Raw genomic sequence first — 27,930 nt, forward strand, 5'->3', positions numbered from 1 at the left:
TTCTCTTACTCTGTTATTCCTTTTATGTCAGCCTCTCTTCATCTGGCTCAAAATCTTATGGTGAAAAATAAATCTTGTCTCCAAAAATGAGTGACTTTGACAACCCCAGACTACTATCAGTCCAAACCAAGTGCAGCACTTCTCCACATCCTACAGCATCTAAGGTGGGAAATCAGGCCATGAACGCTGAACCACCTACACAAAAATGTCTTTCTTTAGCTAGTTATATAATCAATTCCTCCAAACCTGCTTTTCATCAAGCAGGATACAGGTGGTATACTTTATCTGCATATCATAACTTATTACGAAACCTTGAATAACACACTCATTTGACATAGATTTGCAGGTAGGAATGTTCTATGGTCCTGATTCCGAGTATAAGTGCTATTTATAACACCTGAAAATTAGCGATAATCGGGGATACTTTATTTAGCGAGTGGAATAAATATCACCTAATCCGAGTTTTTGGGACATAGGATGTTGATTTGAGTGCTTAACACACTTAAATTCTCATGGTATAGTACATACTGTACACTTTTCCCTGCTAAATTCAGTAGGTTTGACCTGCTTAAATTTAACGAAGGGTGAGGTATTTAATACACCCAGTAATTGCTGGTGTACACACAATGGTTATGTGCCGAAATATCAACAAAAGAAACATCACGCTGCCAAAATACCATTAACTCTACATCTACATACCATGAAGATATGTGTAGTGTTAATTAAAGTAAACCTATACTTACCTACATACACTTACCTTCACGATACTTTGGGACTCGATATTTAGTCTTCGCTATTCTGGTAGCACAATATTTTGAAGTTGATATTAGGGTGGAAAATTGTGTTAAATACTACCCTACTTGGGATTCCAACCCCTGTGCAAACAGGGGTTTCGGCGGGGGTTAGAAAACTGAGGACTTAGTGGGTTAAAAGCCTACAAAAAGCAATAGTACTCGCCAAACTAGAAAAGCAAGTTGTGGCAAGAACACATAGCTTGATATGTTGTGTGAAAGAGCAGATGTATGCATGCCATTTCACACAAGGGTGGAATAATTGCTTCCATCTGTATGTAGATTGAATGCTTATTATTTCACTCTGAGCATATGTGTATCTGTAGACTTTCGACAGAAATTACTGCCACCATAGTTCAGTTTCTTCAGCAAATTGTCTATGCTCACTTGTATCCCTGCTCACACACGAAATTGTTTGGCCACTACATGCTCTCCTGGAATTCTCAATTTCTTGCTCAAAACCACTGTTATAGCAGTAGGTCGTTGTTGTAAAGCCTTATCTAAAGGTAAATGTTGACGGTGTCATAGAAATCGCATACAATCATCATGCCAAAGATTTTAAGCAAGCAAAAATGTTCCATAGTATTCTGTAATTTGACATAAGCAAGATGTGTTCTTGTTGGTAACGTGGATCACCTGAGACAAACGTCAAGCGAGCATACTTGGATTTTTTACACCCGGTATAGAGAACTATAGATGAATAACATTGAATAATGGTGATGTTTTTTGCCCCGGCTCTGATTAACATCTAATGGACAACAAGAGTGGAGCTTGTTATTTATATCTTGCCCATCTATATTCATATACCATGTATTACACTCCAAATTACCTACACCCCCAGAGCTTAAATAAGCTAGTGGTTGCAGGTGGGGCTCATAGGTACTCATTTTCGATGACTGGCACTTATTTTTCGTCAACAGACTTACAAAACACAGTCTCTCCGCACCTTCCTCAAAATAAGGCCTTACACTCAATTTATTCCTGCCACCAAAAAAACATGGCCTAATTTCGCCACTCCCACCACCTTATATAGTTATTCCACCTTTCCCAAATTGAGGGAAAACCGCAAGCCTCCTGCCAACAACCCTCACCATCTTTTGAATTTACATCCCTTCCAAAATATAAGAAAATAACTGGCCTCTTGCTATTCACCTCCACAACCCTCTCCATTTACCCTCACCCCGCTCAAACAGAAAAAAATACACGGTCTCTTGCCACACAACGGCACCCCCTAGGGGCCAGATTCATCAAAGAGTTGCATTGCCCTGGCATCACGTAAGGAGATACAAGGCAACACAATTCCTTAATTCAGATTTACAAAGCCACGCAAGAAGCGATTTGCGCTGCCTTGCGTGGAGCTGGAAGGTGTTCCGTGGGTGGAGCATGGGTATTCCTGTGTATCGTGTGCAGTCTGCATCACTCAGCTTTTGCACTAAACTAAAGGCTTTAAATGTGTCCTTTTTAGTAAACGTATTTTTTTCAGAGATCATCTGAAGATTGTTTTACAAAAAGAAAATGACCTTGCAAAAATCAGTTACTGATATTTTACTGTGGATTAATTGCATTAACTGTACATAGGGTGTTCGTAGTTAATACCCATTTGACTTTTATTTCTATAGTAGTCATTTCACCATTCAAATTGCAAGTCAATCTCTTTTTCTGCTTCATGACCCCAATTCTGAAGAGTGACATTACTACATGGAATTTCACTCTGCCCGATTCTGAGTGCGAAGGCTTTGCTACACCTGGTTTTTCAGGATGTGAGAGACGCCTACCTAATTTCAGTTCCGGATTACCAAATAGGCAAAGTAGGCACCGGCCTATAGGCTCCACTCCTTTTAACGGCACCAGGACAACGGGTCAAAATAATATTGATTTTACAAATTACAATCAAGCTTTCTTAAATTGATTCCAATCAATTTTTGTTGAATAACATTAATAATTGTTAATGTTTAGTTTTGTGTAATAAAATTGATTTATTAAAACTGTTGGTTGGTAAAATTAAAAACGTATTAAGAGATAATTTGTGAGATGGCCCCCGAAATTTCTACTGCCTAGAGGCCTCCACAGAGGTTAATCCGGCACTGCCCAATTTGTTTGGCTGGTAATTCCATCCAGAAAAATCGTATAAGGCTTTGCTTTAATTTCCCTTTTTTTAATTTTTTACAGGGGAGGTGTATGATGCCACCCCTACCTGAAAAAAGCCTGCTCTTTCCCTCTGCTTCACCCAGCCCTCATTCCACAGCAGCCCCACACCTGCAGGTCCCCACATACGTGCTCTAAGCAGGTGGTAAATGTTGTGTTAGGGGGTAACCGCATAAACAGCACTGTACTAATGTTCTTTGCCAGCGGTGGTTAACCATGCAGCAGCATTTGTGATTGTATACACTTTATAAAAATAAAATAAAAAAAATACACATAGAATAGTAAAACGTTTTGCGGTGTTATGACCGGAAATATCGGTCGCACAAGTAATTCCTCATTCCATGGGGCTTTACTGGTAATTGCATGGTGCTGGGGATTTACTGAACAGTAACTGTAACATCATATACAATGTTACTGTTAACTCAGTATAATGTAACTTGTAATCCAGCCCCATAATGGCAATCTTTGTATCTTCTTTTAGGTTGGCCTAATATCTTTTGGAGATGTAAAAAAACAGTAAGAGTGAGCTTGTGAGTGTCATGCTTCAGGAAAGGAGTTTTGCCGATAAACTGCAATGATGTAGAATCAAATTTATGTTTATCAAGGGCACTGTTAGAAAGATATCCTTCCTTTATATAAATGTTTAAGCCAGGTATTTGCTGCCTCAGCCTGTGCTTGTGTGCTCATTATCAGGTAACCATATTGCCTCATGTCCCATTACAGAGATTTAGTGCCTGGCACAGACTGTCTGCAGTGAAAGGCACACAACTAAATATGAAAATATACTAAAGTTCAGCAGAGTGAAGGAATGAAGGAAATCGACTTTTTGTTTATTTTGCAAAATGCCAATAACATGCGATCCTTCAAAAGCAAGAAAGGGAAAATAAGTGTAATTTAAAACATCAAAGTTTAAAGCTTGTATTTTGTCTTGTGCAACAAAATGACCCCAGTAGTTATCAGTAAAAACTACTGTTGTCACCTATGGAACACCATGTTCTGTTCAGAATGTAGGTCACAGAAAACCAGAAAAAATACAGCTGTGTTTCATCCCTCTGTCTGAGCACAAAGTCTGACAACCTGTGAACATAGGTAACATCGGAAACGACAGCAAAACAAAACTAGTAAAATTATCAAAAGCCTAATAAACAAATATATTTATTTTTATTTTCTATAGCATCCTTCATGTGCACATTTGAGACTGGGCCTAACTACCAAGATGTTCTCGTCTTGAACAATAAATTCAGCCAAACTGCAAATCACAAAATAAAATGTTCTGTTGGCTGAAAAGGCAGAACAACTTTTACATAACAGAACATTTTATTTATCTTTTGCCATAATAAAACCTTGGTTTTGGTCAATTTAGAGCCCGAGCACGGGAGGGCCTATAACTACCTGGATATCATATTTAACAGTAAACTTTTGGAACATATTTAGCCACAGATGGCATGATTGGTCTTCGCTGCTTTGCTCTATTATTCCCCAAGTCCACAATGCCAACATTGAATCCAGTATAGTATATGAAGTCCAAGTCTGGATTAAGTTTTTAGTGTTGGGTTAGATAAATTAGAATATGTATTTGAACCCACTCTAAGGTACACCACACTTAACATTCGGAAATCAAAACATATTGCTGCAGTATTTTGGCTTTAGGTTTCACTTGAAGGATGGTTGATGTCCAAAGGGTATAGCTAAGAGCACCCTCTTCCCAAAGATTGGTACAACAAATTAATCCCTAGTTGTGGTGTAGGTAGATATAGTGTTTGCTTCCCTTAAGCTGTGTGGTTCACTTGGAGAAAACATTTTCTGATTTGAACTTTGGTAAGTTATTGAACTTTGTTAAATCAATCAATTCAACTTCTGACATGGGGTGCCATCACCTACTACTGTTATTGATTTGACTGTACCTACTCCAGAGTAAAACAAGCATTTGCAATGCAATAGGTCTCGCAGTTACGAGAGTTTAAGCTATTGGCATTGTAAATAATGCCTTTTATTTATGTTTTTAAAAACAAAACAAAAATAAAAGGCATTGTTATTTGCAATGTCAATAGCTTAAACACACGTCAATGCGAGACCTATTGCATTGCAAATGCTTTTTGAAATTTGCAGTTTCCCCCTGCTCAAGCATCAATTGAGGGGCCCCTTCTGTGTGATTGTTGTTCTATGCCTCTATGCAATTGCCGGCTCCAGTAGTGGTCGGAGCTGCGGGTAGCGACAGTACCCTCACCCATATTATATGGTACTATCCACACATTGCTTCCGTCCGGGGTAAAAAAAAAAAACCTGTCTCTAAGATGGTCCCTTGAGCAGAGGTGATTTTCCTGGGCGGACCCTCTGAAGCTGAATATTATCTGTAGTGTACTCTGTGTGGGAAAACTGTGTTGTGTATGTTGCTTGCAGCCAAATGTGACTTTGACTAGGTGGGCAAGAGTAATTCTCCTGTGTGAGAATACGTGGTGGCAGTGTTTTGGGCTCCTGGGAATAGAAAATGGCCCAGGGACATGAGCATACCTTTCGAAAACAATGTGGCATGTTACTTTCTTACCTGGCTAAAAACTTTAAGTGGCTCCACGGCCCTCAGAGACTGAGGTAGTTGGACATTCTGGAACATTCTGAATTGTGCGACACCCAAGATGACGGGGGTGGTGGGGCACGAGCTCGCTTAGTTGTAACGTTATGGGAGAGGAGCTCTGTGGTTGGATGCCAAGGAATGATATTGAAAATAGTGAAGCACTGTTTACTGTCGTTCAATCAGGTGGAAAGGGGTTGGGGAAGATGAGAGGGACTGTGTGTACATGTTTCTCCATATAACAGCTTGAATAAAAGTTTATAGAAAGCTAACCTAGCAGGTGGATGAGACGCCGTGCCGAAGCTGCGGGGGGGGGGGGTGTAAAACTCAAGTTTCGTTGATACAGGGTGCAGGGGGCGTCAGCAACAGCTCAAGGAGCACCGGGTGTTCACAGAAGGCTCTTTGGCTGTTGCTCTGAGTGGTAGATGCGGGTCGTGCTATACCTGCCTGTTCTTTTAACAGGAGACACAATAAAACTTAAGAAAAAGCATGAAAGTGCCCAAGTTCGATGTCCAGGCCGGCGTAATGAACCTTTTGTTTGATCTGGAGTCCGGACGTTATCATAAGCCACCGTTATTACCATGTTTTTGCGATCAGGGGCTGCCAGAAATATCTTAAACTGAACCGTGCAAATCCTACTTTACATGTCACTTATTTATTATATTTGACCTGGCAGCTGCTCGTTGTTCTCTATATAGAGCTTAGCTAAGACAAAGAATAGTAAGACAGAACCGCTCAAGATGTAATAGCAATAACAAAACCAGATAAAAGCAAATGGTTAAAGCAGCGGAATGCAATCCCCGGGCCTCTGAGCTCGCGCGCTCTTCCCTCTGGCTTGCCAGATAAAAACAAATGGTTAAAGCAGCGGAATGCAATCCCGGGCCTCTGATGCGGACCAGCATTAAAATGCACATTTCATGCAATGATTTAAAGCATTCTTTTCCATTAAGCCTCTTAGCAGCGGCAGGGAGATACAGAAACAAACAAAAGCGAAAGCACTTTGGCTGAAACGCCGCGACCTGTCCATATGCATGCACATTTTAATGAACATCCCACGGGATCTTACCTGCTCCCTCGCATGGAAATACTGGTCTCCCCCAGACTCTCTGCACAGCAATCGGCGGACGGAAGGGGTTTCAAGGGGCCTACGCGGCTGGGAAGTAGCTCCATGTCTCCGGCTCCGATCTCTACTTCAGCCGCGACACTGTCCGCAACAAGCTGAAAGAGACACCATGATCGTGTAAGCGTGCACATTGGCTGTCCAGACGCAATCTGAAAGACACGCCGTGCGTGTGCCCATGTGCTGTCCGGGCCCAAGCTGAAAGACATGCTGTGAGCGTGCCCATGTGCTATCCGGGCCCAAGCTGATGCAGATGCCGTGAGTGTGCACATCGGCTGTCCGGGCGCGCACATGTGTTGTCTCCCTTCGCGCACCAAACCGACAACAATAGGCTCGCCAAGGCGTAGCAGCGCATGCGCTACGTTCGCTAGGCGAGACCTAATAAAAAATCTTCATGAAAATTGGAAATGACAAGGACAACTCCTGGGACCTACTGAGGGGAACACTGTAACTCTTTGTATAAGTGTCCCAGGTTTCTCATCATTGGTGTACTCCCGTTTGTCTAGAGGCCCAGAAAACAAGATTGGGATGTTTTCTGTCCATAGTCATCCCTCACTGTTCTGTGAAAGATAACTCTAATGTGCTCCCTATACACTACTGCTATTAAACTCTCTCTCATTTTATGTGGGGGACAGGGGTGACAAAGTGTAGTGTTATAGCTGTCTAAAATCTTGTAGAAAAAATCCTCAATTTGGCAATCTTAAAATATGTGTCTCAATAACACTGCTTGGCTTTATCAAGCACTAATTTAGAAATGGATAGCTGTGCAACATCAAAGCCAATCCAAAGTCTGCTCATATACTGCACTATCATTTGCTAAATGTGTCTTCTGATAAAGCTGTTCAAAGTAGTGAATTATTTAAAGGGTCTCATCGCTGACTGATAGTATACAAATACTTCAAAAATGTCTCGATAAATCTTCCCCGAACTTGGATTCTGTACTGAAGTGTTTTTGTCTTTGGAAAAAAGAGTTTGTCAATCGTGACCTAGTGTACACAATGTGCATATTTTGTAATGTCTCCAGATTGCAGTTGTCTTCCACAATATTTATCACAGCTAAGCTGACCTGCTCTTTGCAAGATGTGCATTTCTTGAATGCAGATTTGAGCTTATTCCAGTCTGGATGTGTGAGAAAGCCAACTATTCAGAAGTCAGTATATCAATGGAGGCATTTATCTGTAGTGTACTCTGTACTGTGAACATTTAAACTTGGCACTGGGTACTCGCTTAAGTCCTTGTCACTCTGGATAGTAAGGTAAAACAGTCCAAGGCTGACTTCCTGAGGTGTCTGGGGCTAGAAGCTCAGAACTCAGCAATACACACACCAGTATTACTCAATAGATCAATGTCCAGCCAGTGCTTCTACTTTAAAAAAAGTACTTTATTGTACACACAGTTAAATACTATGCACAAAATCACAAATATATTCAAAATTACTGTGGGTCAAAGAAGAACCAACCTATCTTAATGAATAGTTATCTAGGTGCAAATCAGCTACCTCAAGGTTTCGTCAGAGTTGGCAACTAGTTCCAAAGACCTAGCCTATTTCAGTAATCAGTGTGTTTACACATGACAAAATGCATACCTATGGACCTTATTGTGAAATCACAATACACCTCTAAAGGGCAATTGACTCTAATGTTAGCTTTTCACCCAAAAATGTAGGCCTACTCACTTTGATATTTTCTTTTCCCAATCATAAAGCCAAGCCTGCTGGCTTTCATAGGCTTTAAATGAATGCTTGTTTGACGTGTGATATCTCAGTTTGTGCTGCACTGTTTCCTAGAGGATTTGGAATATGTTGCTTTATGGACTCTAATTTTCTTCTCATAATTCTGTTTTGCAAAAGAATAAGTACACAAGAGCCTCACAAAATGCAGTGCTTGTCAGCAAAGTACTGAGGTTTGTTTGGTGGAGGGTCTATATCGGGAGCCAGTGAAAGTAGATTGTAAGAGAAGTGATTAGGTTGAACTGGTGTGTTCCTGAAATCAGTTTTTTCGGTAACAGTTGAATGGCTTTCATCAAGGAAAGTCAGGATTTCAGATGACCTTTCTGCCAGATGCAACCATAATTCTGTAACATCTGTAACCGTTAAGTATTCTATTATATTTCTTCACAGAGAGACCTGCGATTGGGCTCGCAATAGAATTTTCAGTTGAACAGAAAACCTAGGGGCTTGCCATTTGAAACAGCAGAAATGATCTACTCGTATTCATGGGCTGAGAGCCAGCTGTGGACAGGGTGAGGAAAAATAGAGCACAAAATATTTTGAGGGCAGTGTTTTCAGCAGAGATAAGTGCCCAGCTGTGTATAGTTGTGGCTCTTCTAGATGGGTTTGACATTTCCTGTTAAGGTTTGACCTTGAGGGACATCTCCACTCAACATCAGTTGCTTGGGGCTGGAAGGGAAATCATGATTCTGTTTAGATACTTCTCAGGCCTTAGATCTATGTTTGTGACTTTGACAAGGTGTGGTTGGGATTTTGATGGTCGTCACTGTATTTCACTTAATATTAGGGTACCAGGGTGCTTTAATACATTTTGGGGGGAGTGTTGGGAAGAGAGTTCACTTGCCTGTTACAAGTAACCCCTGGCATCCCAATGGTATTGAGTGTTACCCCACTAAAGTTAATAATAGAAAACCTGCACCCAAGAGGATGCTATTTTTATAAACAATATTTCTTTCAGATGACATTTTTGCTATCAACATCTTGATATGCAGCTATGGAGATATTGGTTATACCCTTAAGAAGCCCTGGTTGTGCTGGCTTTTGAACCTTTGGTTTTCGAACTCTGCAGTAGCATAAAACTTCCAATTGAGGCCTTATGCACTATAATGCTCATGGTAGATTGAAGCCTCTTGTACCCTCCTTCTCATGTATAGTCACCTGCCAGTAGACAATTAGTGAGAGGGACTCTCATCAGATTGTGTGGGACACTTAGAAACTCTCATGTACACGTGAAGGCTAAGCTAGAAAAACTGCTTTTTGCCTCAGAATGTTATCTGCATACATGGTACATGTTAGACCCAGCAGTTTCTGGCTGACTGGGATGCATTGAAGCAAGACAGAATCCACTGTCCGGGATAGGATGAGTAAGATACACTGACAAGATAACATGTGCTCATCCTTTGGTGCAGAGCAGTCAGCCTTATCCTAATGGTCAAAGTGTAAAGTATTGGCACAGCACCGCCCTCGCAACACATAAAGTACTCTACAAAAAGATGCCACACTGCATGTATAAAACACTGGTCTTTGTATTACACACACATTAAAATCAAAACGACATACGACACACACTTCTTATTTATGCTTTACAGTTATATGTAACTGTCGAACTCTCCCATTGGCAGCAGAACGTTATGAAAATATATGTACCATTCATAAGTATTCACTTGCCCCGTTATCCCCTCAGTCTTGAAAGCGACCACAATCCATGCGCATAATTTCCAGAGGTAGTCACGATCCATGCTGTTCCACCCACATCAAAACAACAGAACACATATGCAGGCTTGTTCAGAGGTATTCCACTTTCCCACTATCACATTAGCATAAAACACGACTTATCCCAAATTTGCATACCCCTCACGGCTTGTAATGGTGAAGAAGTAACAGTTCTCCTCTATGCCTCGTGCCTCAGCCCTGCAATCACTCAGACTACACCAGCCAACGATACACTTGTACCAGCTGCCAACACGTTAATTCGATTGTCAGGACCAACTTTGCAGAAGGAGACGGTTACTGGGTTTCATCCGTCCAGATTAGGCTGTCAGGGTGCCCCGTGGTACTTTCACGAGTGCAGGATCACTATCTCCCTGTAGTCAAAACACTGTGATGCCGGAAGCTGACACTTTCAATTTGGAGAACTGTTTCTCCCAAGGGGAGGTGCTACCCACAGTTTCTCCCAGCAGCCATCCATGGGTGGACACAGGGCACAATGAGACCACTGGGGCACAGTCACGATGTTACCAACAACAGCGTACCATGTGGCGTGGGTCCGGGAGGATGGAGCCAGTAACCTCAGAGTGAGGCCGCAATGTCAGGCCCTGTCGTTCTCCTGATCTGGAGGTCAGACACACTTCAGGCTACCGCCTAAGGCCCTGTGGACTCGGCAAACATCCCCAAACACCCCTCGGACACCACATGCGTGCGAGCTAGCATAGGTTTATGGTTGCAGGCTTGAGTCTCTCAGGCTTGGCAAACTTCCACAGCACTCCTTGAACTTCTCACGTTACGGCACCGCAGGCAGTCCGCTGATCTTTACAAACGCACTCCTCTGCACAGTGTGATTATGGCATACGTTAGGACAGTCCGTGTCCCAACCAAGGATAACTTCCACCTGTTTCCGCCTCACCCTGCACGGTCCTTATGATCTCTTGAAAATGGCGAGATCCTTTCTGTCCCTGGGATCTCGTGGACAGTATGCTAGCCAATCGGTGCTTGGAGAGTGCTTAGGGTCCTGGGCCTCCACAAGAGGCGATCAACTGGAGGCCAGCAACATCCTGTCAAAAATCCACCAAGTGACAGTCCCCTTCCTGGAGCACAAGCCCCAGGGCACTACAAGTCTGTGAATAATCCTGTTGATGTCCCTCATGCCCTAATGGTTCCTCTTGTCAATGTACCAACGTCCAACCTGCATAGAATGGTGGCAATCCCAAAAGCATCTCTAAACTCCTGAGGACAGAGCCACAGTAGTTATACCTACAATGTTCTTTGAAGATGAGATCACTTCAAAAGGCCACCTTTGAAATGCACAGGCACCTTCTAAATTTAGGCCTTTCTGCCATCCTACCCTGGAAAACTTGAACAATATCTTTAGTGGGGCCAGGACCCTGCACCTTGGAACGCAGGTGCTAATTGCGCCCCCTCTTATCCGTCCTAGGAAGGCCCCTCAGAGTCAGAGGTCTGCAGTTCCCTTGAGTGCCCCTAGTTTATGGCCGTCTATCAGGAATGCACAGATGTAGCTGTCCCCCCAGCACCCAGTTGGGGATTGGAGAAAGGCTCACAGGCACACGGAGAGCCACAAGCATAAAAATGCCCACTTTCCCAAAGTGGCATTTTCACATTAGTAATGTCAAATCCACTTATACTTTCGAAATCCACACTCACTACCGGAGAGGATTTGCTATTACTAATCCATCTATACTACTATATACTGCTACTCGTCTGCAATCAGGAAATACAGCTCGATAACCTTTCCCCAGATCCACCATATTAATAAATGCATGATGCCGGCATCACAGTACTGAACACATCATCTGATGGTATTCACTACTAGGACATGTAGCGCACACATGCACATACCCTACCTCTTCCCTACACTGCACCTTACCCCCAGGGAGTACCCAGATGTAGCAAGAGACATGCAGAACTTTGGCAAGTAGCTTTTAAATGCCAAGCTGCTTAACAGTAACCTGCGCACACAGGCCCCACCATAGCAAACATCTGGGACGTTTGAAGAGCTACTTCCATGGGTGGCACAACCAGTGAATCAGGCCCACTTACTAGCATTTGAGTTACTTGCCCTTAGTATATGTCTTACCACTAGAGAAGGGACTCACAGCTAACTCAAATCTGCCAATCATGTATACACCAATGACCAGTATTTATATGACAGGCACAGCACTTTGGCACTAAATGGCAGTGTCAAAGCACTCAAAGTCCTAAAGTTAGCACGTAGATCAGTAGAAAACTAGGAGGGACAAAAGCAAAAAGCTAAGGGAAAGCTGCCTAAAAAGGGATATTTCCAACAGTAACCATGTGAAGTGATGAGTGGCCCTGTGGACAAATGATGTGGCTGTATAATTAATCCGGTAATTAACAGTGAATGCACCTTTCTTTTTGGATAAAGTGCATACTTTGTAGCATTTCACATTGTACACTAATGTTAAAGTGCTTCAAATTCTAACGTTTGAGTGATGTAATAAATGGGTCAGAGTCAGATCTTTGTACAATTTCTGGGTTTTGAATTAAGAATTTACATAGATTTTACTCAGTGGTAAATTGGTGTGGGGAGCTTCCTTTAGGCTTCACTAAGTCTTAACGTTAGTTAAGTTTGGTAAATGTGTGTCCCACTGAGTTGAGGATCTTATAGATATTTTGGCAGTTTACCTTGCATTTTGCTGAATTACGTAGAACTGGTTGTCACTATGTGACACCAAACGTGTTGCATTTGGATTACCGATACATGTGGAACTTATTTTTATTTCGACAGAAAGATTGACTTGAAAAGATCTTTGATCTGTGATGTAGTAGAATGCAATAATGTGGGTCAGAGTAGCACATGCTTCAAAACCACACTATTTCTAAGTCTTTGAGGCACTAAAAGTCATGATCATACTTTTTCTGGTCCTTTCCTAGTCTCAATCATAGTTTTAGGAATGCCTTATAGGCTAATAGTAACTGAAGGGTGGTTGGCACAGTTTCCACCTGTAAGGACTTTTCATATTTCAGGAGTGTGTAAAACAGTCACGGAAAGTGTTTTGCTGTTAAAGAGAGGGTGAATGAATGGACTATTTTGTCAGTGTTGTATGTGCAGTCACTGGTGTTATAACTGTCTTCTGTAAGGAGGCAGTCAGTTTTTATTTCTCAGCATGCCATATTTGAAATTCGCACCGCATCAGTTTGTGTGAGGTTTGTAGGAGGCTTGACTTAAAAAATGATTATCAGACTTCTAAGGTTATTCCTTCCAACCTCATCAATTAATGCTAAAAGCTTAATAACTTGTTTTCTAGCACCCTGTGCTAATGGTTTATTTTTGTCGCTATTCTATACCTCCACGCCCTCCTCTGCTCCGATATATAGTCGTCCTCTCTCTCCACTGAAGTAAAACCTTTTGTGCTTTTATAATAGAGTGCTGACTATACAACCACTAACCACAACACCCACAGTGAAAGTTGGCTGATCAGACTTTTAGTAGACCCTCCTTTAAAATGACTCAAGCATGTGTCAAGCTTATCACTGGGCACCTTCAATACCTAAAACACAGTTCTAAGGGCAGCCGTAGAAAGGGCTGTTCTGTGTTTTGTGTATAACAGAGAGCAGTTCAGCTGTAGCTACCCTACACTCAAAACCTTGAACTAAAATTGTGCTGTGGCAGGTATTTCCAACCATTAACCTTACATCCTCCTACTCTCAAGGTGTCAAAGAGTCCTCAGGATATTTTAGGACCCTATCTGTCCACTTGTCTTTACTAGAAGAGAGATAGTCAGGGTTGTAAAACACTCCGTGATCTCTTACTAAACTTCTAGTAGTGGGGGTGAGTATTAAAGGATACCGTAAACACCGAAGAGCCTCTATTAAGGCTGCCTTGACATTGTGTCTTAGATGAAAGAGGTGTCCGATGGTGAAGCATGACACCAAGACCTCAATTACGAGTGCCCCTGTATGGCTGTGATATTTGATGTACCAGATAAATACAGATATCCTGGGGCTCAGAATTTAACAGGTACAATAAAGAGCACCTATTATAAGTTGCACCCCATGAAATGTGGAATAACACACATATTGTTGTTGCTTCAAACACCAAAGTCCACATGATCCAGTAATTACAGGGCATTTTCTCTCATTAAATATCAGCAACTTTGGCCTGCTGGTTTTAAGCTGTTAAACTCTGAGGGCGGTGGAAAACTCAGAATTCATAATGTGATACCTGTGGAACAAGGGATCTCACAGATATGGTAATTTATTGCTGCATTTATAGTGGAGACCTTTGTGTGTATGAGGGCATTATGTCCTTTTTAGTGAAAAACTTGAGAAACAGGCAAATATAATTATCGACTCCCAAAATCAAGTAGAGTTGTAATGCCTTATGAAAGACATTTGTCTTCTTTTAGTCCATGCTACTTAAATTAATATTATCAGTTTCTCTTCCTTACTAAGCTCTCTGTGGAAATTGTATGTTGGCTTTCGCCCTCTTCTTTGCGAGGCTTTATCTTTTTTGGGAGTTTGAAATTGTTTCTTTCTTTATTCTGAGTCTTCTCTACACTCATCAGCCCAACTCACTTTTCTGAGATGCCTCATTACTTAACATCCCTTGCAAGAAACTCATATTAAAAGGTATTTATGGTTTAAAGGTCAGGTGCCAGTTTGGCACTTTCTCCACTTATGCTAAAGAGTTTGCTAGATCCCATTTCATCATGACTTCACAGTGGTATATATCAACTTGGAACCTCTGAGGACATAGTGTGGGAGGTGCATGTTGTTGTGTCATTTGTCAGCTGCCTCTCACTTAGTTCCACCATGTTGTCATGTGGCTGCCATCAGTAAAGGCCCTGATCACTGACAGCGGAAACCCTTTTGCCCCAACAGTATTTGCCTAATCAGAGTAATTAAAATTGGGGTTCCTGAGATGGAGTGCACTCACAAGTGCATTTTACATATTTGGCAGTGCACTTGTTACAGGGGGCTTGAGTTCAGAACTTCTTACATTGTGAGATCACCTCAACAATTACACATGCAGAATGGTTCTCATTCTGGCCAGGTCAATAATGCTGATGAGGTGTAAACAAGAGTTCAGGTTTAGAATGTATATGGTAATGCCATAACGTTTTTGTTCAGCATTCCATCCATCTAAGTGGGATGAGTGTGCTCAGACATAGTTGTCGTGGTCACTGTGCCTCCAGATTCAATCTAGTCTGGCTGATATGGGGTGATACTCCAAAACTGTTCCTAGGATGCTTGTTTATGGTCCAGGGAGGACCTGGCCTGGAGTTTGTTCTGGACTGTGTCCAATGGGAGCAGGATCAAGACTGATTTGCATATGGCTTGGTCAAAACTGGGGTATTGTGATCAGAAAACAAATGATGGATTGAACCCAGATATGTGACTGGGGTGAATGTTTGATTTGTTCAGCATTCTGTCCATCATTTGTTCTTGCTTTTGTCGACCTAAGTGGGAAGGGTATGCCCAGACGTTGAGCCCGTGCTCATTGTGCCCCTGGATTCAAGCTATCCTGGCTGATAAGAGTTGATACTAAGAAACCCATCCCAGGATGCGTGTTTCCGGTCTAGGGAGGACCTGGCCTGGAAGTTTGGGCTGGACTGTTTCCATGAGGAACATGGTCAAGACTGATTTGCATATGGCTTGATTCAAACTGGAGTGGTCGTGGTAATCAAAAAAACAATGGATTAAACCCAGATCAGTGACTGGGGGTGTATGTTTTATTTGTTCAGCATTCCGTCCATCATTTGTTATTTTAAATTTTTCCCTGCACACATTTTGCCAGTTAATTCCTGGCAGACTTTGTTCAGGGGTGGGGGGGCGGGGGTTAATGCATGTTCTTAATATTGGAGATTTGAACTGGAGAAAGTATACAGTAGTACTGTGTTAATAGGTGTGGAACTAAGATAGGTTGTGATAATTCAGCACCAGCAAAATATAGTTTCTGGTGGTATGAGCATTATTCTAGTGCATTATTGCCTCTGAAAATACCGGGCAACTCGTAATGAGGATGTTTGTATTTTTTAGACAAGGCCATGTGGTTTCATCTCTATTAGTGCATTTCATCGGTCTTTTATTAATCCGACAAAAGCTGCATTATAAATCGCTTTGTATATGATTCATAACATGATTTGAAAAGGCAAAAGAGCCACACACAGGCAATATGTCATTTTATACGCCGTAGATTACTAGCCTGAGCATTGGGGCTCTTAAATCAAAGGAAAATGTGGAGGCATTCTGCCATAGAAACTTGAAGTTTATGTTTGGATGGCATCCTAAGCACATTTTCCAAAAAAAAACATGATATTCATAAATTTCAAGATGTCAAGACAGTTAAGACTCTAAAAGTAAGGCATCAAAACATTTTCCTGCAAAACCTCCCACATATTTGTAATCTGAGTACATGGACTGGAACCACAAGTTTGGGAAAGTGTTAATGTGTATCAGAATGTTAGTCATGTGTTAATAAAGCAACGCACAACCAGAGTTCGAAAGGGCCACAGAGAACACTAAATTTGTGCTAGTGATTCGGTTTTGTATAGAATATTGTCTCAATTATATCGTGGACAATAAACAGAGCACCAAAATATCAACACGGTAATTATAGATAGATAAGTATGGGTTTCCTATACCTAACTCCACGTGTACTGTGAATGCGGGTTTACATTACTCAACTCTACATGTAGTACGAGTATGGGTTTACTTTGTCTAACTTCACATGTAGTGTGGGTATCAGTTTATGTTACCTAACTGAATGTGTAGTGTGAGTTTACTTTACCTAACTCCACATCTAGTGTGGTATTGGTTTATGTTACCTAACTCCACATGTAGTAAGAGTATGGGTTTACTTTACCTAACTCCACGTGCAGTATGAGTATGGGTGTACTTTACCTAACTCCATGTGTAGTACGAGTATGGGTTTACTTTACCTAACTCCATGTGTAGTGTGGGTATTGGTTTACTTTTTCTCAACTCCACATGCAAATGTGGAGTTAAGTAAAGTAAACCCATACTAACCTGTATACATACTTGACTTGCCATTATTTTGCCTACAATAGTATGGTAATATATTATTATGAAGACAATCTTCCTATGGAATACCAATTATTCATTAGTAGTATTTGGTATTACTTTAATAGCAGCTGTGCCCTATGCCACACGCCTGGTTACAATAGTTTGATCCTTTCTAGATATGCCCCTCTCAGGCTCCCCACCATTCCCTCTACTGCCATGAACCATCAATTCTGTTCCAGGGCACGTGGCAGAATGCAGAGGCCCTGGTTGATTTATTCAGCAAGGTTATTCTAAATTTTTATAAGATTTAAGATACTTTAGGTGATGTACATCACTAAAAGGCTGGCACACATTGATATGTATCGTGTCTGTGGAGGGAGGTCATGTGGCAGTGCTGTCTTCCCCTGGTACAAAGAGGATGCAGAAGCTCCTTGACTTACATCATCATGTTCTCTTCCAAAGATCATCAAGTCAAAACCATAGACATCATCATCACAAAATAAACTTAAAAACATAAGAGACAAATCTAGCTACGAAGACAGTCAGACATTTCACACTTGCCTTCTCTCTTCCTTTAGTTTAAGTTGAGAGCAAAACCTGTCCCTGGCCTTTTGTGTGGACTTGAAGAAAAGAGGCGACAAAGCACCTCGGATTTGCCAGAATAGTGCAATTTTGTTCACGGTGTGTTCTGGCAAATATCCATAAATTTAGCACATTTTATAGAGGGGTTGGTGAACATAGTGGAGAGGCAAGATTTCATGTGTTCCAGTGGAGAATTAATTAGCAGCCCTTGGCAGAGATAAATGTAGTTAACCCATATGCTGCTGTGTGTAAGCTTTGCATTGGATATCCCTTCAGTAACACACTGTCATAATTATCCATATTGGTGAGTGCTGTCGCTAGGTCATTCAGTACTCCCTGGTTTAGGCACAAATGTGGTCCTACCTCTGTGTTTGTTGATTGTCCTGGTTTTCAAAACCTTGTTACCCTAGCAAAGAGGAGAGCTTGAACAGGTTGGACTGGTGTAATTTACTGAATCCTTACTTAATAGGCATGGCACTCCATTCTCCACCCTGCAGTATTACCTTGGAACAGTTGGTTCATGTCACAGGACACATCATATTAAACCAGGCAGGTCATTATGTGAACCCTGTTGCAGTTGTGCATTGTGCTAGAAAAGGGGACCATTCATGGGTGCTGCACGCTTTCCACATAATTCACTATGGCCACCAGCTGTCTCGGTGCAACTAATTACCAGATCCTGCTGCAACAATCATTTCTGGTAGGTAGGGGGTATGTTTGCATCTGTGCATTGAAGTGCTAAAAGAAACCTCTTAACCTAGTGCATACAATTTTATTTATTTATGTATTTATTTGACAATGTTTGGTAACACCGCTGCGCCAAAAATGTGTTATCAGCATTGTGCTGGACTCAAAGACAAGGGAAGGATACAATTCAAATTTGTTAGCTGACAAAGAACAAATAGAAATAAATTAGCTTAATGAGGTTTAGAAACACAGCATTTGCATTCTGAGTTATTTCGAGAGAAGATGGGAAAGACAAGTTTTGCGAAACGTCTTGTAGTAGAGGAGGTTCAGTTAGAATCTTAAATGTGGTGAAAGCGAGTTCCAGAAGTTGGTTGAAGGATTGTTTCAGGGATTGTTTTGAATTTTGGGGTTTTCAGATGCAATTAATCTTTACTCCTAAAGTACAGTCTTCTACCAGAGAGTGAGCAGCTTGGTCCATATGAAGAACCTTATGCCCAAAAACACAGATTTTTATTTTTATTTCAGCTTTTTTTGGAGGCCAATGTAAGTCTTTCAAGACCAGCGTGATGTGGACAACAGACCTCTAGATAGACATGAGTTAAGCTGTGAAGTGAGAGGCAGCCTTAATTGGGGTGGAAGAGAACTGAAGGCAGCAGATAAAATGGCAATGCCAAAGTACAGGCAAGGCATGTTTAGGGCATGAGCATCCTGTTGAAATGAGATGATAACCTTAAAGTGTTGTCAATGGCAAAACCCAAAGGTTTAACTATAGTGAAAAGCAGTGCTCAATGTGTGCTATTATATTCCGGTGCTTAGCACCTACACATATTTAGTAACATCGGCACATATTTATGGTAGATCATCTCAAGGTGGTGCTGTCAGTCTATTTATTTTCAAAACAAATTAGCAAAATGTTTAATAATTCAATATACAATTAAAAGAATAATAAGACCCTGGTGCGCAGGCTATTCTTACAATTTTGGGTCATCAAGTTCAGTCAAAAATGTAAAATTTGTATGACTGTAATGGTAAGTAGATGTTGTTGGTACTGGTATTTGGGAGAGCTGGCAGGGACTGGAGACAGCACAAGCAGCAGGGGTCTCCTGAGAAATATATTGGGCCTTGGCACTTATTTTACAAATTAGGCACTGGTGGACAGAGAAGGGAAGAACATTATTAAGTATACATGCCCACCTGCTTCATAAGCCCCAGTGCTGTAATGGGAATACTTCAAAATGAAATCCAGAGCGATTTTTTTGATCCACCACAATATATAGCAGACGAAGACCTGAGCTTTGTGGCATGGTCATCATACTTACACATACACTCTTCTTCCCCCTTCTCTACTTGAAAGGGATAAATGGGTTCCTAGATATTTCGGAAACTCATAGCATTGTCTACTGCCAGGCATGTTGTAATTTAAACCTGTGGCTATTGCATGAGAAGATAACGAGTACTAAAGGCCAAAATATGCATGTGGGCCTCTGCCTTCCTCAGTTGTAGGGTACCATATAAAAATAGAATAACTTTCACTATTTAAATCAGGAAGGGTTCCCATTGGGAAAAGGGGAAGCTTTTGAGTTAGGTAGACCCTCAGTTGACAGTAATCAGTGAATGAGTAATAGGATGATAAGTCTACTACGAATACCTCATCACTTCACCAAGTCCTGACTCTTGGTATTTAGCTTGAATATTACATTCTCTCCTCTGATCCCTTATGCCTCCTCTAACCTAATCATCTACTTCTCCTCATCTCCATCTCCCACTTCCAGTCCCAAACCACTAAGGCTCTGACTACAAGTGCTTTGGACCGAAGGTGCTATTTGAAGCACCCAACAAAATCCAACTGTGCTCGGTTCTAAAATTATTGACTGAGATAATTCGCACCTTCTGGATATAACATGCAGATTTTGGTGCTTACCACACTAAAATTTCCATGTAATGGTAAATACGGTGTTCTTTAATCCAGGCAGGTTTGTGATGGCGAAATGTAACGAAGGATTGTCCTTAAAATACACATCCTGTTTACTTAAAAGGTGTTTTCAGCCTTTTCCCTTTCCCATCTTTACGACGAATCAACATCCTTTGGGGGAAAAGTGTCTAAAGCTGGAAATCAACAGTGTTTGAAGTTCTATTTAAAAAGAACTGCAGGTCATTTCAAATCAAGGCTGCGGCATGGGGCGTGTGGACATAATTCTTTTTGGCAAGCTGCTAGAAAAGATTCCTTATCAATGATGAGCATGAGCCTCTGTTGGGTGCAGAAAGAAGGCAAATGTACCTATTCTGAAACACAACAGAACTCACTTCACCAAGGGACACTGCACACATCTGCTCATCTGTGGAGCATTCCTGGATTTAAAATGGCAGGTGTGACACATAGGCTTCTGTGCATATATTCCCAAAGCACTGTGCTAACATTTATGTCAAAAAGTATGCTATGTTAAGCACACTAGTTCAACTAAGCATCTACTAAGGACAGTGACCTGCCTCCCACTGGATAGCAAAATACGGGTGGGGGTCTTCCAGTATTGGTACATATGGACTCTGCAGACATACATAAGGTTACTGACACTGTACCGGAAATGGCAAATTTAAGCCTTTTTGGAAGGTTAAATGATGCACTTAAACATTAGCTCACACATTTTTATTTTTGTCTTTTCAAAAATGTATTTAGTATTGTTAATGTTCAGCATTGTATAAAGTTATTGTGAGACGTAGGTTGAGGATGCTGCATTGAGAGACAATTGCCTAGCAAGGGCTCATTTTAGAGAAATGACGCAGACTTTTAGGTTGCACATAAATAGAACCTGCTTTCACGATACATAAACTAATGCTTCAAAATGGTAGCTCTCTGTTGCTTGGTCTATTAGAGAAATCCGATTATAGCAAGGCATGTATTTTTAAACTTTGGTTCACATTCATAATAGAATTTATGAGTATAGAAAGTAGTACTACTGAAAAACCCCTATATATACTTTTACAGACATTCTTGAATCAGCCCTGAAACATCCAGCTCCCTATTACTAATTAGTAAAGTGCAGAGGGCCTGCTCTTTTTATACTAATTGTATATTGATATGCTCTTAATATTCCAATTTTGTTGCTGTTTAAGATGTTTGTTATAAGAATATGTCAAAGAGCACTGCTGGGGTACTACTTTATGTCGTCCAACATGATTCTGTAAATTGTGAATAGGCCCTGTAGTGGTCTAGGATTGAAGATCTAGGGATAGGGAAACACCCAATTACAGGACAAAAGATTTCACCTGACAGAATGATATCAGAGTTGAGAATCCATTTATCACTCCATTCCATGACACATCATTTTAACTAGTGATGCTCTTTTAAGGCAAACATTGTCAATAAGCAATGAGCTTATGCAGCCTAGAAAATCAAGTTAACCAATTGTGAGCGATCAGTAGTCACAAATATTGATACCAATATAATTTTTAATTTAGTAATTTGGATCTTGCTCATGAGCAGAACGTTGTACCAGATAATTTAATATGGATTATTTTCATTATACTGAGAACATTTAGTATTACTTAGAAGACAGCAATAGGTCGGGGCAGATAAAGTTACAGTGCTGTTTTAACAAAATATTGTGGGTCACAAATATCCAGGCTGTAATATCATGAAGTCGAAAATATTGAGGTTCAGAACATCTCCTTATAGGTGTGTAAGATTGTTTAAAAAATATATATATTTGTGTATAATATTGCTTTTTTTAAATTTTGCTGTCCAAAAATATAGATTTTTAATTAGTTTGATAAATAGTAGTTATTGTAGTTTCATAAGTTACTAGTATTATAATAAAATGTGTTTTAATTAGTTTTTTTATGATTAGTAAGTTTATATATGATTTTTTAAAATTAAATTAGAAAATGTTCATTTAGTAGCGGCTTGTGTTTGTAGGGGATTAGGTTGGGAGGTGTTTTAAAATGTAAATTATTGTTTTCGATGTAGAAATCTGTTTTACATAGTTTGTTTGCTAATTGTTAAATGATTATGGAAATTAATTACTTGGTTGACTTTTTCTTCAAATTGCTTGTTAGTTATTAATTATTTGTTAACTGGTTGATCATTTTTTTCATACTAAAATTGTGTTAATTTTATATTTATTATTTTAATTATAATTATTTTATCTATTAATTAATATTAACTATTTTCCATTTTATAGTCTGTATTTTTTATCAATTATAATTGTGTGAATGTTTTTTTAGTAATAGGGAGGTTTTTTAATGCAAGATATTTTTCTTATTTTTTAATTTGTAATATATAATTAGCATTTTTGAAATTTAATTTTATTTATTTAATATCAATTTAATATATCTATAATTGTAAATATGTTTCTAGACTTTTAGGAATAGTAAATCTGGCTCCTCAATAGTCCAACATTTTCCCTACTATTCCTTACATTGAGGTAGGAATAGTAAATCTAACCCCTTCAAAGTCTGACATTTTCACCTCGTAAGCTTATTCTGGAGTAAGGTCAGTCAACCTGACCCTGCCAAAAACAACACCTTACCTACAGTTCTAAGATTAAAGTGGGAATAGTAAATCTGGCCCCTTTCCAAAGTCCAACACTTTCCCTACTGTTGCTCAGAGTGGAGTGGTAATAGTAAATGGGACCCCTCCAAAGTCCAACACATTCGCAACTGTTGCTTAGATCTGTGTGGGATTCATAAATCTAACTGGTACAACGTTCAGCACTTTCTTTACTGTTGCTCATTGTGGAGTGAAAAATATTAAATCTGATCCCTCCAAAGTCCAACACTTTCCCTACATTTGTTTATGTTGCAGTGGGAATAGTACATTTGAACACCCAAAGTCAAACACTTTTGTTACTGTGGCTTATGTTTGAGTGGGAATAGTACACCTGGCCCCTCCAAAATCCAACACTTTCTCTACTTTTGCTGACATTGGACTTCTACTATTGCTCAAATTAGTGTGGAAATAGTAAGTCTAGTCCCTCCCAAGTCCAAAACCTTCCCTTCTTTTGGTATTATTGGAATGTGAATAGTAAAGCTGTCCCTACTTTTGCTAAGTTAGAAGTGGTAAAATAAATGTAAATGTGTTGCTATTGTTTTGAAATGTTTTTAAATTATGTTTACAATTAAATATTGCCCATGTTTGTACTTTATATTTTAATGTTTTGTTTTTTTATATATAATTTGTTGTAGGTTTTTATTATATAGGTGTATTATTTGTTATTGCTATTATTGTACCATCTGAATGTGATTTATTTGCATTAATTGATTAAATAATGTTTTAATATTTTACATATGTACATTTATTTATTGATTGGAAAGGATATACATGTGTAAAATATGTTGATTACTTTTAATTGTATTAATATTTTAAGCTTAAATATCTATATTCATTTAAATCTCAAGCTGTATATAGTGAAATCAGTATACTTACCTGTTTTGATGACATTTTGGTGTAGAATATTTTTGGCTCAATATTTTTGCAGCAAACCTACAAGGTGTGTGAAACCGATATTTTAGATCCCAATATATGTTTCTCAATATTTGAGTATTTCAATATTTCTGTTCTTGATGTTATATCATACAACCTTAACAGTAGTCACTCAAATGAGTTGACCTTTTCAAGTCTGCCATTTACCTCATAAACATTTCCACTATTAGTAATTTTAAAGTATTCTTTTAGGAGGAACTGTGAATATACAATTAGTTACAGACATCCTTTTGCAACTCTCGACCTAACAACTGCTCTTCAGGAACTTGTGACATGCTCATATTCAGAGTTAATTTTCAGAAGGAGAGCAGCCTCAAATGTTTACACTGTACAATTCCAACAGGCATAGGACAGCTGTGTGAGGTTTTATGCAGTCTGCACTGTCACAAGATATATAGGCACACTTGTAGCTGCTTTGATCCTTGTTGTGTGATCTGTGCAGTAAATGTCATTGCAGGAACAACAAGCTCACCTTTAATGATCATGTTCGGGAATCTGTTGCTAATCCGTCTTTATTTTATCTTATGTTGGTACTCTCTTGATCACAAAGTACAATATCAACATTTGAATATGAAGGCAGTATTATTCTCGACTGATTCAGAGAGGTGAATGCACTGCCAGAACAAGTCTGCTCTCTGCTCTACCTGACTTGCTACTCCCTAGCTGCTTCCTGCACATGCACCTCCCAATGTAGAACTAGAATGATATCACAGCAGTGGGAAGCAACATGACAAGAAACATTCAGATCTGTAAACACTGCTGCCCCCATAACTTATATACAGAGATCATATTAGTCCATTACAGTTAAGAGACACTCTGGGGCCTTAAAGAATAGGGATAAGGAGTGACTTGATGGATAGGCTGAGCATGTGGGGAAGAAGAAAAGAAAGGGGAATTTCACACCAATCTGATAGCCAAAGTCAGTAGGGAAATCTTTGTGAGATCTTGAATTCTTACCCGTCTCTCCTTCTTCTTCTCCTCAGTTGTCATCAGTCCTCATTGTTTACTGGGATGTCCTTGAATTGTTTTGAAGTATGAAGAGTTTCAAGTGATTGTATTGCCCTTTCACCAAGCAGTGACCATGGAGCCACATATCTCTATGGGTCATAGTGAGTCATCTTTACAGTGCCCTCAAGACTTTACAATAACAACTATCAAACTACCTTGAGACAACTGTGAAGGTTGTGACCTTGGTAGATTGTTAGCATATTTTCTTTACTGTCACAAATTAGAATCTCTTGATTGATTGCAGTACAGAGATCCTCTCAAAGTTTGCCATTGTTGTGCACATATTCCTCCGAAACAAAATGTTCAGTGCTATTAGGAGTATCTTTCACTGTAGCCATTGAAAGCAGAGAGCTTGACATAACACTTCAGAGATGGAACTATCGATGATTTTATTGATCTGGAGTGCTTCATTGATGGTAACCATAAAATGCTCATCTCTCCCATTGGCTTGTTTCTATGGTTAAAACCTAATTTAGTAGAAAATTATTTGAATTCCCCTCCAGAGAAAGGTGCTCCACACAAGATTTTACCACTGCTGGATATGACATTTTGAGAACATCTTGCTAATGGCAGGTATGGTTACTTCATAGGCAGTGACAGGTACAGTCATGAGTTCAGGGAATTTCAATTAATCATTAGCAACTACTTATAGATGTCCTGTCGCAATGGGTCTAAAAAACTTGACTGCAACCTCCTCCTACATCAGTGACGGAAGTTAAGTGGCTCTAGCGGTATATCTTTGCTCAAAGTTTGGCAGATGTTACAGTCATTTACTTTCCTTTTCCACTCATTTTACCCAAAAAGGAAACACCATCTTTTGGTGTAACAGACGTTCAGTAGCTACCACTCCACAGTGCCCTTCTCTTGCCAGATCTATTACTTGGATCTACAGCATTCAAGATGTGATCAGGTGGATTTTTTGCATTATTAGCCCACCAGGGTGATCAGAGAGATTCAGTCTGAATGTATCTAAATGCCTTTAGGTCATTCATTTTCGTTGGTGTCTTTCATTTATGGGCTTATTCCAAATCTCTCAACCTTTGAGACTCAATAAGGTTCACCACTGCACACTAAGGTGGTCATGTATTGAAGCTTGAATTATATCACATTTATTCAGTGTACAGGGGTGTGATTCTCTGATGATGTACCTAAAGCTATTCATCAATGACTGATGGTTTTGTGTCAGATGATTCACAAGGAAATCTCAATATGAAATCAGGTGGATTTGTATCCTTGCCACATAGATGCAGTAGTTTGAACTTGTAATCTTGTAGCGGCAGACCCTATCTCTCTATTCTAGGAAGCATCTTGGCTTTGGAGTTCCCAAATACTGCGAGTAGTACTTGATGATCACTCATGATAGTAAAATGTTTGCCCTATGTAAAAAAAAAAGTAAGTGTTAACAGACATATGCCATAGCAAGGCTTGTGAGTATGCTAATCAGTTTTGGTGAGTCTGTGTCCAGCATAGGCATTTATTTATCTTGGGGCTTCCACCATCAATTCTCTGTGTTGGGACAGGTTAAACTATGCAAGGCTGTCTGTGTTTTAGATTCTTGTGCAAATGTCTTGAAAGCGTTCTGACACTTTCTCAGCCGTTTGAATGCCGATCCATTCTTGGTGAGGCCTTCCAAAGGTGCACTCACTGATGCAAAGTGAGGAAAGAATCTAGAGCAATAGCTTTCTATCCCTAGACATGACAGAAGAGCAGGTATAATTTCTGGAGGTGGTAAAAGGGTTACTTAGAGACTTTCTCAGGATAAGGATGCATACCCTCTGCGGAGAATATGTGGCCATAAAATATCAATGAGGTTGCTCTTAATTGGCACTTCTCTTTATTGAGTGTGAGATGGGCATTCAGGTGAGCCTGACATATTTCAAGAATTGTGCAATTGTGTTGCTCGAGATGTTTCATACACCAGGATGTTATCGCAATAAATCAGACAGTTGGATATTCCCTATATCACATGTCTAATTTCCTATTAAAGCATGTCAACAGCACAGGAGGCACCAAAGCTGATGTGTTTGTATTAGTACAAACCACAAAGAGTGGCAAAGGTCGTGATGTACCTTGATTCCTCTGCAAGTTCTAGTTGATGGTATCATTAGTTGATGTCAAGATTAGAAAATATACACGCTCCATTGAGTTGATAGAGCATGGCCTGGATCTTTGGTGGTAGGTGTTTCTCACAATGGATTGCATGGTTGAGTTGGTTGTTATCTACTTATAAGCTGAATTTGCTTCCTGCTTGTTATTTTGGATGTAGACAAGTCGGTGACGCCTGGGATCTTGGCCCTTTTACTGGTTCAATGATGTCTTGTTCTATAAAATTTTGTGGTTTTTAGGCTTTACAGTCATTTTTCAATTTCCCAAAACACTGTAACAGAGTAGGAAAGAGTTTTCAACGCTGAGTTGTTCCTCCACAGAAAACCTGTCAATTGTTCAACAATGGACTTTCAGAAGCCCTAGTGTGACTCCTGATTTAAAACCCAAAAGGCAGCCAGTGATTTCTGTGGCCTCCACCACGTAAACTTCGGCCTTGAGGGCATACAGTCATGCGTGAGTATAGGGCAGAATATGCCTAGACATTTGAGGGGTTTCTTTTAGCCCTTAACATAGATTTGAACATCTATGTTTTGGAGACTTGGCTTGCATGCCAGTTAAGTAAAACTGGTGTCCTTCACCACGATGATAGTAGTGCATGTGTCCAATAGGTTAGCAACTGAGCTCCATCTGCGTTTATGTTTAATATAAGTTCTGACAGTTCTTTGTTGTCTTCGGTCACAGTCCTGTCGTGGATGGACAAGACTTAGGCCTCGCAAGAGTGTTAAGAGTCTGTCGAGGCTAACTCAAGAAATGATGAATAGCAGGGTTGGGTGGCTACTTCTCTTACTCTGTGTTGAGGATGAGTGCCACGTTTTGCATTCCTGGGAGCCAAAGTTGGTTTTGGCAGTGATCAAGTTATTTGCTCTTGTTTTCAATCCGTGCAACGTCTGCAAATACCAGCAGATGTCCAACTCAACTTTTCTGCATCTGTGACATGGATGCTAAGTTGCAGGGTAGGCCCCGGCATATTGAAAGCGAAACCCACAGTGG

General features: G+C 40.1%; 1 protein-coding gene across 1 annotated transcript in view; it reads left to right on the forward strand.

The window, feature by feature from the left end:
• Positions 1 to 27,930, forward strand: part of SLC24A3 (solute carrier family 24 member 3) — a 1,192,172-nt gene that overhangs the window by 17,919 nt on the left and 1,146,323 nt on the right. The window lies entirely within an intron of this gene.

Source organism: Triturus cristatus, chromosome 6 (genome assembly GCF_964204655.1).
Source record: "Triturus cristatus chromosome 6, aTriCri1.1, whole genome shotgun sequence".
Lineage (NCBI taxonomy): Eukaryota > Metazoa > Chordata > Amphibia > Caudata > Salamandridae > Triturus > Triturus cristatus.